Source organism: Drosophila subpulchrella, unplaced genomic scaffold, assembly GCF_014743375.2.
Source record: "Drosophila subpulchrella strain 33 F10 #4 breed RU33 unplaced genomic scaffold, RU_Dsub_v1.1 Primary Assembly Seq15, whole genome shotgun sequence".
Taxonomy (NCBI): domain Eukaryota; kingdom Metazoa; phylum Arthropoda; class Insecta; order Diptera; family Drosophilidae; genus Drosophila; species Drosophila subpulchrella.
In genome coordinates, this window is record NW_023665489.1 from 3,798,816 (window position 1) to 3,811,151 (window position 12,336).

Here is a 12,336-nt window from a genome sequence, read left to right on the forward strand (position 1 = left end):
TGAACGCGGATATCTCGGAAACTATCAAAGATAGAGTATTGGGATTTCAGATTTAGATTCCGTAGCCTTGTACGCAGCGCAGGTTTGTTATGCGAATATGCCACGCCCACTCTAACGCCCACAAACCGCCCAAGCCTGTGGCGCCCACAATTTTTATGCTAGATAACAAATTTTAACTGAAATGTATTGGTCTCGTCAATACCTATCGATTGATCCAAAAAAAAATTTGCCACGCCTACCCTAACGCCCACAATGTTTAAATCTGTCTTCCGCCGGTAGGTGGCGCACTTAAATCTCGCTTTGCTGCACGCATATCTCCATTTCCCTTTGGTCCCTTTAGCTGAGTAACGGGTATCTGATAGTCGAGGTACTCGACTATAGCGTTCTTCCTTGTTTTTAAACTTTTATCTTAAATTTTAAAAAAGGTTAAACGGCTTAAGATTTTAGAAACTATAAAAGCAATAGGCATTCAGATTCTAAAGGTTCTTGCGCAGCGCAAGTTAATTTCAGCAGTGTGCCAATCCCACTCTAACGACCAAAAGCGCCCATAGCACTAAAACCTGTCTACAATTTGTAACATTTCGAAGTTTGTAAATAGGATTTTGTTCTGATCATCAATACCCATGCCAAATATTGTTTACATCGGACCATTCAATAATTATTCCCGTTACTCGTAGAGTAAAAGGGTATACTAGATTCGTCGGAAAGTATGTAACAGGCAGAAGGAAGCGATTCCGACGCCATAAAGTATATATATTGTTGATCAGGATCACTAGCCGAGTCGATCTAGCCATGTCCGTCTGTCCGTCTGTCTATCCGGATGAACGCTGAGATTTCGGAAACTATGAGACCTAGGCTATTGAGATTTGGCGTGCAGATTCCTGAGCTTCTTACGCAGCGCAAGTTTGTTTCAGTAGACTGCCACGCCCACTCTAACGCCCACAAACCGCCCAAAACTGTGGCTCCTACAGTTTTGATGCTAGAGTAAAAATTTAAATTGAAATGAATTGTTCTCATCAATACCTATCGATTGACATTAAAAAAAGTTTGCCACGCCCACTTTAACGCCCGCAAACCGCCTACAAACTTCAAAAAATCGTAAGTATGAACGTGGATATCTCGGAAACTATTAAAGATAGAGAATTGGGATTTCAGATTTAGATTCCGTAGCCTTGTACGCAGCGCAAGTTTGTTATTCGAATATGCCACGCCCACTCTTACGCCCAAAAAACCGCCCAAGCCTGTGGCGCCCACAATTTTCATGCTAGATAAAAACTTTTAACTGAATGTATTGGTCTCGTCAATACCTATCGATTGATCAAAAAAAAATGTTGCCACGCCCACTCTAACGCCCATAACGCTTACGTCTGCCTACCGCCGGTAGGTGGCGCATTTCAACCTCGCTTTGCTGCTTGCATATCTCCATTTCCTTATGGTCTCTTTAGCTGAGTAACGGGTATCTAATAGTCGAGGTACTCGACTATAGCGTTCTTCCTTGTTATACCCGTTACTCGTAGAGTAAAAGGGTATACTAGATTCGTCGGAAAGTATGTAACAGGCAGAAGGAAGCGTTTCCGACCCCATAAAGTATATATATTCTTGATCAGGATCACTAGCCGAGTTGATCTAGCCATGTCCGTCTGTCCGTCTGTCTATCCGGATGAACGCTGAGATTTCGGAAACTATGAGAGCTAGGCTATTGAGACGGCGTGCAGATTCCTGAGCTTCTTACGCAGCGCAAGTTTGTTTCAGCAGAGTGCCACGCCCACTCTGACGCCCACAAACCGCCCAAAACTGTGGCTCCCACAGTTTTGATGAAATGTATTGGTCTCGTCAATACCTATCGATTGATCCCAAAAAAATTTTGGTCACGCCCACTCTAACGCCCACATCGCTTAAATCTTTTCTATCCACCGGTAGGTGGCGCATTTCAATCTGGCTTTGCTGCTTGCATATCTCCATTTCCCTTAGGTCCCTTTACCTGAGTAACGGGTATCTGATAGTCGAGGTACTCGACTATATATTTTTGGGATCAATCGATAGGTATTGACGAGACCAATACATTTTGTGGGAGCCACAGTTTTGGGCGGTTTGTGGGCGTCAGAGTGGGCGTGGCACTCTGCTGAAACAAACTTGCTCTGCGTAAGAAGCTCAGGAATCTGCACGCCAAGTCTCAATAGCCTAGCTCTCATAGTTTCCGACCTAAAATTAGCTTTAGAAAAGGGGCGAAATTCCGGATTGTGTTCTGCTTTGTATTTTCTTAAAATTTTTGTAAATTTGTTTTTGCAAGTAGTTTTAAATGGTGTCTATAAGTCTAGGCAAGCATTTTTTAAAAATGTGAAAGAATATTTTAAAGAGTTCGATGTAAAATTTTCGTTAATGAAAAGTGTCAAATTCAAACCGACAAAGAATTGTGTCCCACGGCACAATGCTTTAGACAGGGGTAGAGCGGCTCTGTTTGCCTATGACGGTAACGATCGGGTCTGTTGCTTGATTTCGCTATAAAAAGGAGCTAAAGGTATCCCTTACGACCTTATCGACAATGAAGACTCAGAATAAGAAAGTGCTCCAGGAGGTTGTCCCAGTACACTATGGGAAATTTGACCACTTTTTCTGGCCAAAACCCATTTTCTGAAAGTCGGAAACTTAAAACAATTCTTAGTGCAACGCATGCACAATAGATTAATCAACAGTGTTGCATAGAAGAAATATTTATAGATGGCACCACAACAAAAGAATCAGCAGATAAACTCAGCTGTTGCATTTGCAAAGCGAATACGTCTGCAACAATAAGTATTCTTTGCAAACTTCAAGAGGCCAAAAGTGAAAATCTAGTCAACATAACTCAAAGTCTTAAAATGAATTCAAATCTGTGTGGCTTGTATTATGTGTTTGTGAATGTCCCCTGTAGAAAAAACTCGTGTTGTCTTTTTATTAGAGCCAAAATGTAAGTAGCCTTGAAAATGCATATTTTTGATAAAGTCTCATCTTCTAAAAGGGATTTAAAGTGAGTCCAGAAGAGTCCATCAACAAGATGTATTGTATATTATAGAGTATTAAATTCTTGTTTGAATAAATGTTATTAGAAATATCACTTCTTACGATTTTTTGAGAAATTTTAATTTTAAGGACATAATCTGAAATTGGCTAATGAAGAGATGTTTGGCAAGTGGTACGAAGCAACTGGAAAAGTTGCAAAGGAGAATGCAGTATTCAATTTTATGAAGGCTGCACTATCAGAAGTGGAGTTTTAACAGCACAGCGAAATTGTAGACCAAGCAAGTAAACAATTTTGCTACCGCTTGACGCAAATGTGGAAGAGCTCTTATTCTAACTTAAGTCAGTTGCGCAGGAAGCATGCCGTTTGGCTAGATTCCAAAACTGTTATCAATTTACCGGTAACCAAGAATCCAGTAGGTCGGCCAACTCTGCCTTGTAATGCAAACGGTAGCAGATCTCGCAGAAGGCGCACTGCAGAGCTAGCAAAATCACATAATGTAAGTTTGTTTATTTATGCAGCAAGCTTGGCTGCAAGAAACAGAAAGCAAGCTGATCTTGCAAGTATTCTCAAGCTGCTTTCAATATGCCCCGAAAAGGCTAAATGCGCCAAGCAATTATGACACCAATCAAAAAGCCAGAGACTTTGTCCTCTAACGAGGCATTAGCTCTTCTGCTGGACCAAAATCTTACAAAAGAGCAATACTTTGCTATCCGAGACCAATCCAAAAAATAACAATGTGATATATACCAATTGTTCATGACGGTAGCTGACAAAAAAAAATTGTGCCGACCTAATTCTTTTTCTGTTAGTAATAACAAAGCTGAAGTACCACTGCAGTCTTTTAGTCCACACAGCAAGACAGCTCGTTGATTTGCAAGTTAACGTCGTCGAGAAGATTATGCGAGATCAAGGTTCTGAGTTTTTTATCGGCGGAACTGGTTTTAAGCTACGGTTTTGATGGAAGCTCTAGGCAGTCCAATTACAATCAGAATATATTTAGCTCGAATATATTTGCAACAACAGTCACACCTTAACGGCTTATACTTGTAGATGCATCGAAAAATATAATATGGAATAACCGCACCCCGCAATCAATTCGATTTTGTAGGCCATTAAAGTTGGAATCTTTCAAAGAGAGCAAGGACATCATATTGAAAGAAGACGAATACGTGAAAAACCAAAAACCCCAAATTGATGCGTTGCAAAATAATCTTGAGTAGAGGGAAAATCGTTTATATAAAGTTTAAACTTTATTTAACAGTTATTAATGGCAAGGTATTAAATGCGCTAACGGGCACAAACTCAACACAAGCTTATCCAATTTGTGGAGCCACACCATCTGATTTTCTAAATAACCGAAGTTTTAAGTGTGCCAAATTCTTACCCGTTGTCAGCCATTTAAAATTCGGACTAAGCCCCCTTCACAGTTGGATTCCAGCCTTTGAATTCGTTTTGCACGCAGGCTATAAAACTCAAGTAAAGAAGTGGAGAATTTTTCAAGAAAAGTATTAAAAAGCGGTTCTTCAGCGGAAAAAGGAAATCCTGGCTATTTTGGGAACACTTATCGTTAAAAGTCGATCAACCGAAAGTTGGAGGATTTGGTAGTACCAGATATGGTAATACTGCTAGGCAAGCGTTTTCCAATCCTAATGCATTTTCCAACATCACTGGCATCGATGAGCAACTCATTACTAATTTAAAAACGATTTTGATATGCCTTTCATGCCAGCTTCTAATTGCCGTTCCTAAATTCCAAGCCTTTTTTATCAAACTGCCGAGATTATCATTGAGAAATACCCGTGGTTACCAATGACCGCTAGCGTTTATAAATTGTTCTTCCTTTTGGATATTTCGGAGAAGTAGCTAAATCTCGAAACAAATTTTATAAATCTGATCGTCTGCATCACGCCAGAAAATGTGTTAGGGCTGAAAACCTAACAGACGTGTTTCATCGAGCTACAGATACTTCTGATCCGATTATTTCATCGGTGAATTTGGATAGACGAATTCAGCGACAGAAAAGATTGAGTCTTCCATTAGAGGTTTTGGAGCTGTTAGAATGCTCATCCAATCAGTATAACAACACGGCGCTCGAGGATGAACGATCCTTTAATGTATTAGATTTAGAACATCAAGAAAACGTTGAGTTGGAAAACGAAGAGCAGGACTTTTTCTAATAGGTGTGTAAGGAAAATGTATTTTTTATTACTATTTATTTATTTACTAGTTGTGTTCTATTACAGGGCTGCAATATGAATGCGCTGTATATTACTTTCTTCCTTAAAACCTTGTTAAGGCGTGCCACGCCCACTATTTTTTAATAAGCAATCACACAGAAATATGTAACTGTTGTAAAAATGTTTGTTACTTGATGAAGTATAACTCTTTTAATCTGGAGAAATTTGCATTACACCCTAAAAAGGAGCGGTGCCACGCCCTCTATTTTTATACCCGTTACTCGTAGAGTAAAAGGGTATACTAGATTCGTCGGAAAGTATGTAACAGGCAGAAGGAAGCATTTCCGACCCCATAATATATATATAAATATTCTTGATCAGGATCACTAGCCGAGTCCGTCTGTCCGTCTGTCCGGATGAACGCTGAGATCTCGAAAACTATGAGAGCTAGGCTATTGAGATTTGGCGTGCAGATTCCTGAGCTCCTTACGCAGCGCAAGTTTGTTTCAGTAGAGTGCCACGCCCACTCTAACGCCCACAAGCCGCCCAAAACTGTGGCTCCTACAGTTTTGATGCTAGAATTAAAATCTTAACTAAAATGTATTGTTCTCATCAATTTCTATCGATTGATAAAAAAAAAGTTTGCCACGCCCACTTGTACGCCCACAAACCACCCACAAACTTCAAAAAATCGTAAATATGAACGTGGATATCTCGGAAACTATCAAAGATAGAGAATTGGGATCCCAGATTTAGATTCCGTAGCCTTGTGCGCAGCGCAAGTTTGTTACTCAAATATGCCATGCCCACTCTAACGCCCACAAACCGCCAAAACCTCTGGCGCCCACAATTTTCATGCTAGATACAAAATTTTAACTGGACTGTATTGGTCTCGTCAATATCTATCGAGTGGGCCACGCCCACCCTAACGCCCATAACGCTTAAATCTGTCTACCGCCGGTAGGTGGCGCATTTCAATCTTGCTTTGCTGCTTGCTAATCTCCAAAGAGCTAGTGGGATGGCTCTGAGGGCGCCGAGCTGAAGGCTACCGAACGGGTCGCAGGTTGCGGATAGCGAGCGCCCTGGTTCTCCAGGGTAGCTACGAATAAGCGTGGAAATTGGACACGGCCCGGCTACCGCCAAGCCCCCAACACGAAGCGCAAATAAGTAGCCCCGGACAGTCAGCGGGTATCTGCGCCGTAGCAGTACCGACGTCGCGCTTGTGCTGCCGCCTCCGACAAATAGCTCACACATACCCCTTCCCACACTCTTTGAACCTACCTCTTCCCTACCCACACAACTCATCTCACCCCGGGCTGGACTAAGGTGTCACTCGTACCGTGCCGAGAGTCAATCTGGCTGGGAGCCCGAGTCATCAAATAACTCAGTCTCAAACGGTGAGCTCAGGCAAGTGGCGACCGCCTGTTCTAAGTCAGCCTTACCCGGGTACGGCGGATCTCTGCCCGGGTGGACCTGTCCTTTCTCCGCAGCTCGCGGGATTTAACATGGAGAACTTAACTAATACTAAACAAAAAGACTGCACAAGACGAGAGCCCGACACTCTTATAAAGTCGGAAATCGTAACCAACGACGAAAGAAAGAGCAAGATCACGGCTCTGACTACCCCAGTCTACGTGACGTCTACCCCTGCCAAGGCCAGCGAACAACGCAGCCGGCTAAGCCCAACTCGCCATAGCGACAAGCCCAAGCCTCCCACCAGCGTAGGTGTGGCTAACCAGCCACTCCAACCTGAGAGGAGCGCCAAAGCCGGTCTCGTGGTGAGTACCAGGGCAAAGGAGTTTAAGAGGGTTCCACCTAACCAGGCAGGACCTCTTGAAAGAAAGAAGGCTTCTAGGATCCTCAAACGGCTGGCCACCAATCCGATACGTGAGGATCAGACTTCGAAATTGGATTACCAGAAAATCCAAGAGGACATAGCCTGGGCGAAGGCAGTTATCCCAGATTTCGACATCGCTATGACTACCAGCAACAAGCGTGAGAGGTCGATGGAGTCAGCTCAACCAGCGAGCAAGAAGGCCAAAGTAACCAACCGCGGCACATGGTCGAGATCCTTTGCGGAAGTGGTAAAGGATCGGAAGATCATTGGAGTCATCGACCAGAGCGATGAAGGCGGAAGGATCCCAAGAAACCATTGGGGTCTGGTTAGACGGGCCCTTGCGACAGTGGCCTTGAAAGTGCTGGACGAAAACCCAGGACCGCCACCCGATTGCACAGATGCAGGGTGGTACCAGGGCAACGAAAAGTTGATCGCCTGCGAAGACGAGAGATCGGCAGCACTCTACAAGGCTGCAATTGACAAAGTCGGCGAGGTCTACCCCGGGGCCAAGCTGGCAGTTTGTGAGGCTGCAGACATCCCGTCTCGACCGAGAGCGAGGGTGTGGCTGCCGTCGGAACCATCGGAACCAGAGGCTATACTCAGCCTGCTGACCAGGTTCAACCCAAAACTTCCAACAGACGGTTGGAAGGTGGTCAAGGTGGAGAAGACCGAGCGAGTCACCATGAGCGTGGTCATCCTCCTAAACCAGGCATGCTTGGAACCCCTCGCAGCCCAACAGCACAGAGTGAACTACGGGTTCGATAAGGTGCAGCTTCGTATTTATGACACAGATAAGATAGCGGCAGACAACCTGGCTGCCTGTGCGTCGTACGAACCCCCGAGCGACGACGAACCAGATCACGAGGAGGCCACCCTCACCGACTACGTGTCAACCGACTCGGAGCTGACGGAGAGCCTGAAACAGCTGTGCACCCAGGACACAACCCGACCAGGGCGCTCTGTCCTCCAGGACATAGCGGAGGAAGCGGAGGGTACCCAGCCCGACCCCAGTCCCAAAGATGGTGCAGTTTCTGCAAATTAATCTGCACCACAGCAAGGCAGCATCCGCTGCCCTCCTCACCCGCCTGGCAACAGGCAACATAGACGTAGTCCTCATTCAAGAGCCATGGATTATTGGTAACAACATCTGTGGCTTATCAACCCCCCTATACAAGCTATTTTACACCAAGGACAAGGGTAAAACCAGAACCTGCGTTCTTACAAAAACACACTTTAACACATTTCTTATTCCACAGTTTAGCGAAGGCGACCTTACCACGGTCAGACTGGAGCTAAGCGAACACACCCATCACACCATAGCATCATTCTATCTGGCTCACGACCACGAAGGGCCACTACCAAACACCACTACACAACAACTCATACGCACTCACTCATCTAAGGAACTCATCCTGGGTGGGGACGCTAACTCTCACCACACACAATGGGGAAGTACAAACGCCAACGAAAGGGGTGAGTTACTCTACGATTATCTCCTTCAATCAAATCTATTCATCTGCAACAAAGGTAATGACCCAACTTTCATCACTAGAAATAGGAGGGAAGTACTAGACATTACTCTAATATCTGATCCCCTACTTAACCAACTAGAAACGTGGAAGGTGGGGATCGAACACTCATTCTCAGACCACCGTTACATAGAATTTACAATAAGTCTAGACCATCCTCCAGCCGAGAACATCACTAATCTAAGATTAACCAACTGGGGATACTACAAAAATCTCCTCAACAGGAACCTACTCGCCCCCCCCGACACGCATACACAACCGTCAAGAATTAGATAACCTAGTTAACACTTTTACTGATATCTGCGGGGAGGCCTTAAAAAGGGCTTGCCCAAGTAGAACAGTCAAAACAAAGCACAAACCCCCATGGTGGAACCCAACCCTGGCGAACCTTAAAAGAGAGTGTAGAACTTACTTCAACAAAGCTAAATATAACAATAGCGAATCCTCCTGGAATCTATATCATTCAAAACTAAGCCTATACAAAAAGGAAATAAGAATATCAAAACGAAGAGCCTGGGCTAACTTCTGCAGTAGCATAGAATCTACTGCGGAGGCATCCAGACTCAGAAGAATTCTAGCTAAAGCTCCAGCTACCATTGGCTATCTTAAAACCAATGATGATGGCTGGACGGAAAACAGTCAGGAAACCCTTGAACTACTGTTAGACACACACTTCCCTAACAATACCCAGGTAGTGGAGGACCTCCACATAGAGGTGAATCTAGACGACCAGAGTATTGCCAACATTTCAAACCCTGACCGCATTCAGTGGGCTGTTAACTCTTTTAAGCCCTTCAAATCACCTGGCCCAGATGGGTTCTTCCCGGCCCAGCTACAACGGAAATTAGATATGTCCCTTCCCTGGCTGACAGCCATCTTCCACGGCTGCCTTGCTCTAAACCATATTCCAACAAGGTGGCTGGACGTTAAGGTAATTTTTATACCGAAAGCCGGCAAGCCCTCCCACACCAACCCAAAGGACTTCCGCCCGATCAGTCTCTCTTCCTTCTTGTTGAAGACCCTGGAAAGGCTAATTGACACCCATATCAGACTAACCATCGACCATAGCCTACTCTCTGACGCACAGCATGCGTACCGTAAGGGTAGATCAACCGATATCGCCCTCCACTCTCTAGTGTACAGTATAGAACGAGAATTCCACAATAAGGAATACTCTCTTGCAGCGTTTCTAGACATAGAAGGCGCCTTCAACAACGTTCCCCCAACGGCGATCACTGGTGCTCTGACTGAACTGGGCATTGAGCGGCCCATAGTGGGACTCATACACACCATGCTAACCAGCAGGGTAGTGCACTCCACTATGGGATCGGCCCTCTCGACCAGGAATGTCAGTAGAGGAACCCCACAAGGGGGAGTACTCTCACCTCTTCTATGGGTTTTGGTGGTCAACAAACTGCTATCACTTCTAGAAGAGGCGGGCACAAAAGTGGTAGCCTACGCGGATGACGTGGTTATCCTACTGCAGGGCAAATTCCCGCAAACCCTTTGTAATCTAATGGAGACAGCCCTATCCACCCTTTCCCGGTGGACGGCTGGCTGTGGACTGGGAGTTAACCCGGAAAAGACCGAACTAGTTCTCTTTACAAGGAAGTACAAGGTACCAATTCTAGTTCCCCCAAAACTACACCAAACGCGCCTAACCTTCAGCAACCAAGCAAAGTACCTAGGTGTCATCCTTGACAAAAAGCTCCTCTGGACTGATAACATCCTAGATCGCACACGCAAAGCGGCCATAGCCCTCTTCGCTTGTAAAAAAGCCATAGGGAGGAAGTGGGGTTTCTCCCCCATGATAGTTCACTGGCTATATACTGCTATAGTCAGGCCCATTCTCCTCTACGGAAACATCGTTTGGTGGCCTTCCCTAGATAAGAACTGCAACCTCCGGATCCTTCACAAGATCCAAAGGAGCGCAGAGCTCTGCATCAGTGGGGCGCTGCGCACTACCGCCACTGAGGCACTAAACACAATTCTCGATCTCCAACCCCTGGACCTACTTGCCAAAAGCTGGGCATCTGCAACAGCGCTGAGGCTCCGTGAAGCAGCGGCATGGACAACGGGCTCCACGGGTCACTCCAATATCCTATCAAAACATTCACCCCTACCACGTTATACAGACTACGTCCCACCCATAGTCAACTTCGAAAGAAGATACAAAATTTATATACCCACCCGTTCAGACTGGGAAAACCTCCCACATCAATTCGTAAACGCCGTCAACATATACACGGACGGCTCCAAGCTTAACTCCCAAACAGGTGGGGGAGTCTTTTCCCCCGAACTAGACATAAAAGTCTCATTCCGCCTACCAGACCACTGTAGAGTTTTCCAAGCGGAAGTGATGGCAATTCAGGAAGCCACTTCCCACCTGAACACGTCTGTACATAAAGACATTGATATCTTCATCTTCTCGGATAGTCAAGCTGCCCTCAGGGCCCTCGACTCCTACACAACGAGCTCAAAAACAATCTCTGAATGCCGCAAATCTCTTAACGAGATGGCCACTCATCTGAGAATCAACCTTATCTGGGTACCTGGGCACTAGCAAGACAGGGGACAACCGCCGATATCCTTCGTGATAAGGACACGGTAGGGATGCCCATGGCTACCTGCAAGCTCCATCTCAGGCAAAGATTGTATACTCTTTCCAACAACCGTTGGAACTCAATCTCAACATGCCACAATTCTAGACTCACATGGCCAAACTATAACACGAAAAGAACAAAAACTCTCCTACAATGTAGCAGGGAGGACATCTCCACTCTCCTAAATGCCCTCACGGGCCACTGTCTTATAGGGACTCATGCGATAAGGCTGGGTCTAAGTAACCACGACTTCTGCCGCAGCTGCAAGGAGATAGACGAAGAGGAGAGCATCGAACACCTCCTATGCTTCTGCCCAGCGCATAACCTAAAGCGCTTTCAAACCCTAGGTAGCTACACACTTCCGAACCTTGCGGCCATTCAGGACGTAAGCATTCAAAAACTACTATGCTTCTTAAGAAGAACAGAATACTTCGAGAAGGCAGAAAACCCATGAGCTAGGGAAACGGATCTTTCAGAGATCATGTGGTATCACAAGGGGCCCATTGTGGCCTAAGTGAGGGGACTAATATTTAGTCTCCAACCACTCCTACCTAACCTAACCTAACCTAACCTAATCTCCATTTCCTCTTGGTCCCTTTAGCTGAGTAACGGGTATCTGATAGTCGAGGCACTCGACTATAGCGTTCTTCCTTATTCTATTTATAATAGATATTAGTTAACTTAACACGATCCAAGAAACAGAAGCCAAATATCTTGTTCTCGTTCTTGAGCAATTAAATTTGGCCAGAAAAAGTGGTCAAATTTCCCATAGTGCAGTAGTTCTCCATGACAACCCCTGCACCGAGTGCAGCCTGTCTTCGTTGCTCTGAGAAGGGTTGAATTTGTGGCGGTTGTCATAAACGATGAGTGTGATGGTGATGAAGGTCGAGAAGGCCGACTTCCCTACACGAAGGTACTACCGGAGGATTTTCGCTTTGGAGTCGTCATTACAATCGATGTAACCCTTGTAATTGCAATTTCGACTGTGTACTTCAGTAGCTCCTAGAATTATTTCGCATGGCACGGAAAGTTCCATCCCTCAGTTTCAGTGAGTGCACTCCAGCTATTGCATTTGACTGCTTTTTGTCATGGTCTGCAGAGACAGTGACACCAGCGTCAACGAAGATGAGTTGGATTGTCCACCTTACGCGCGGACTATGCCTGAGAATTCGGAGTCGTCAACGGAAAC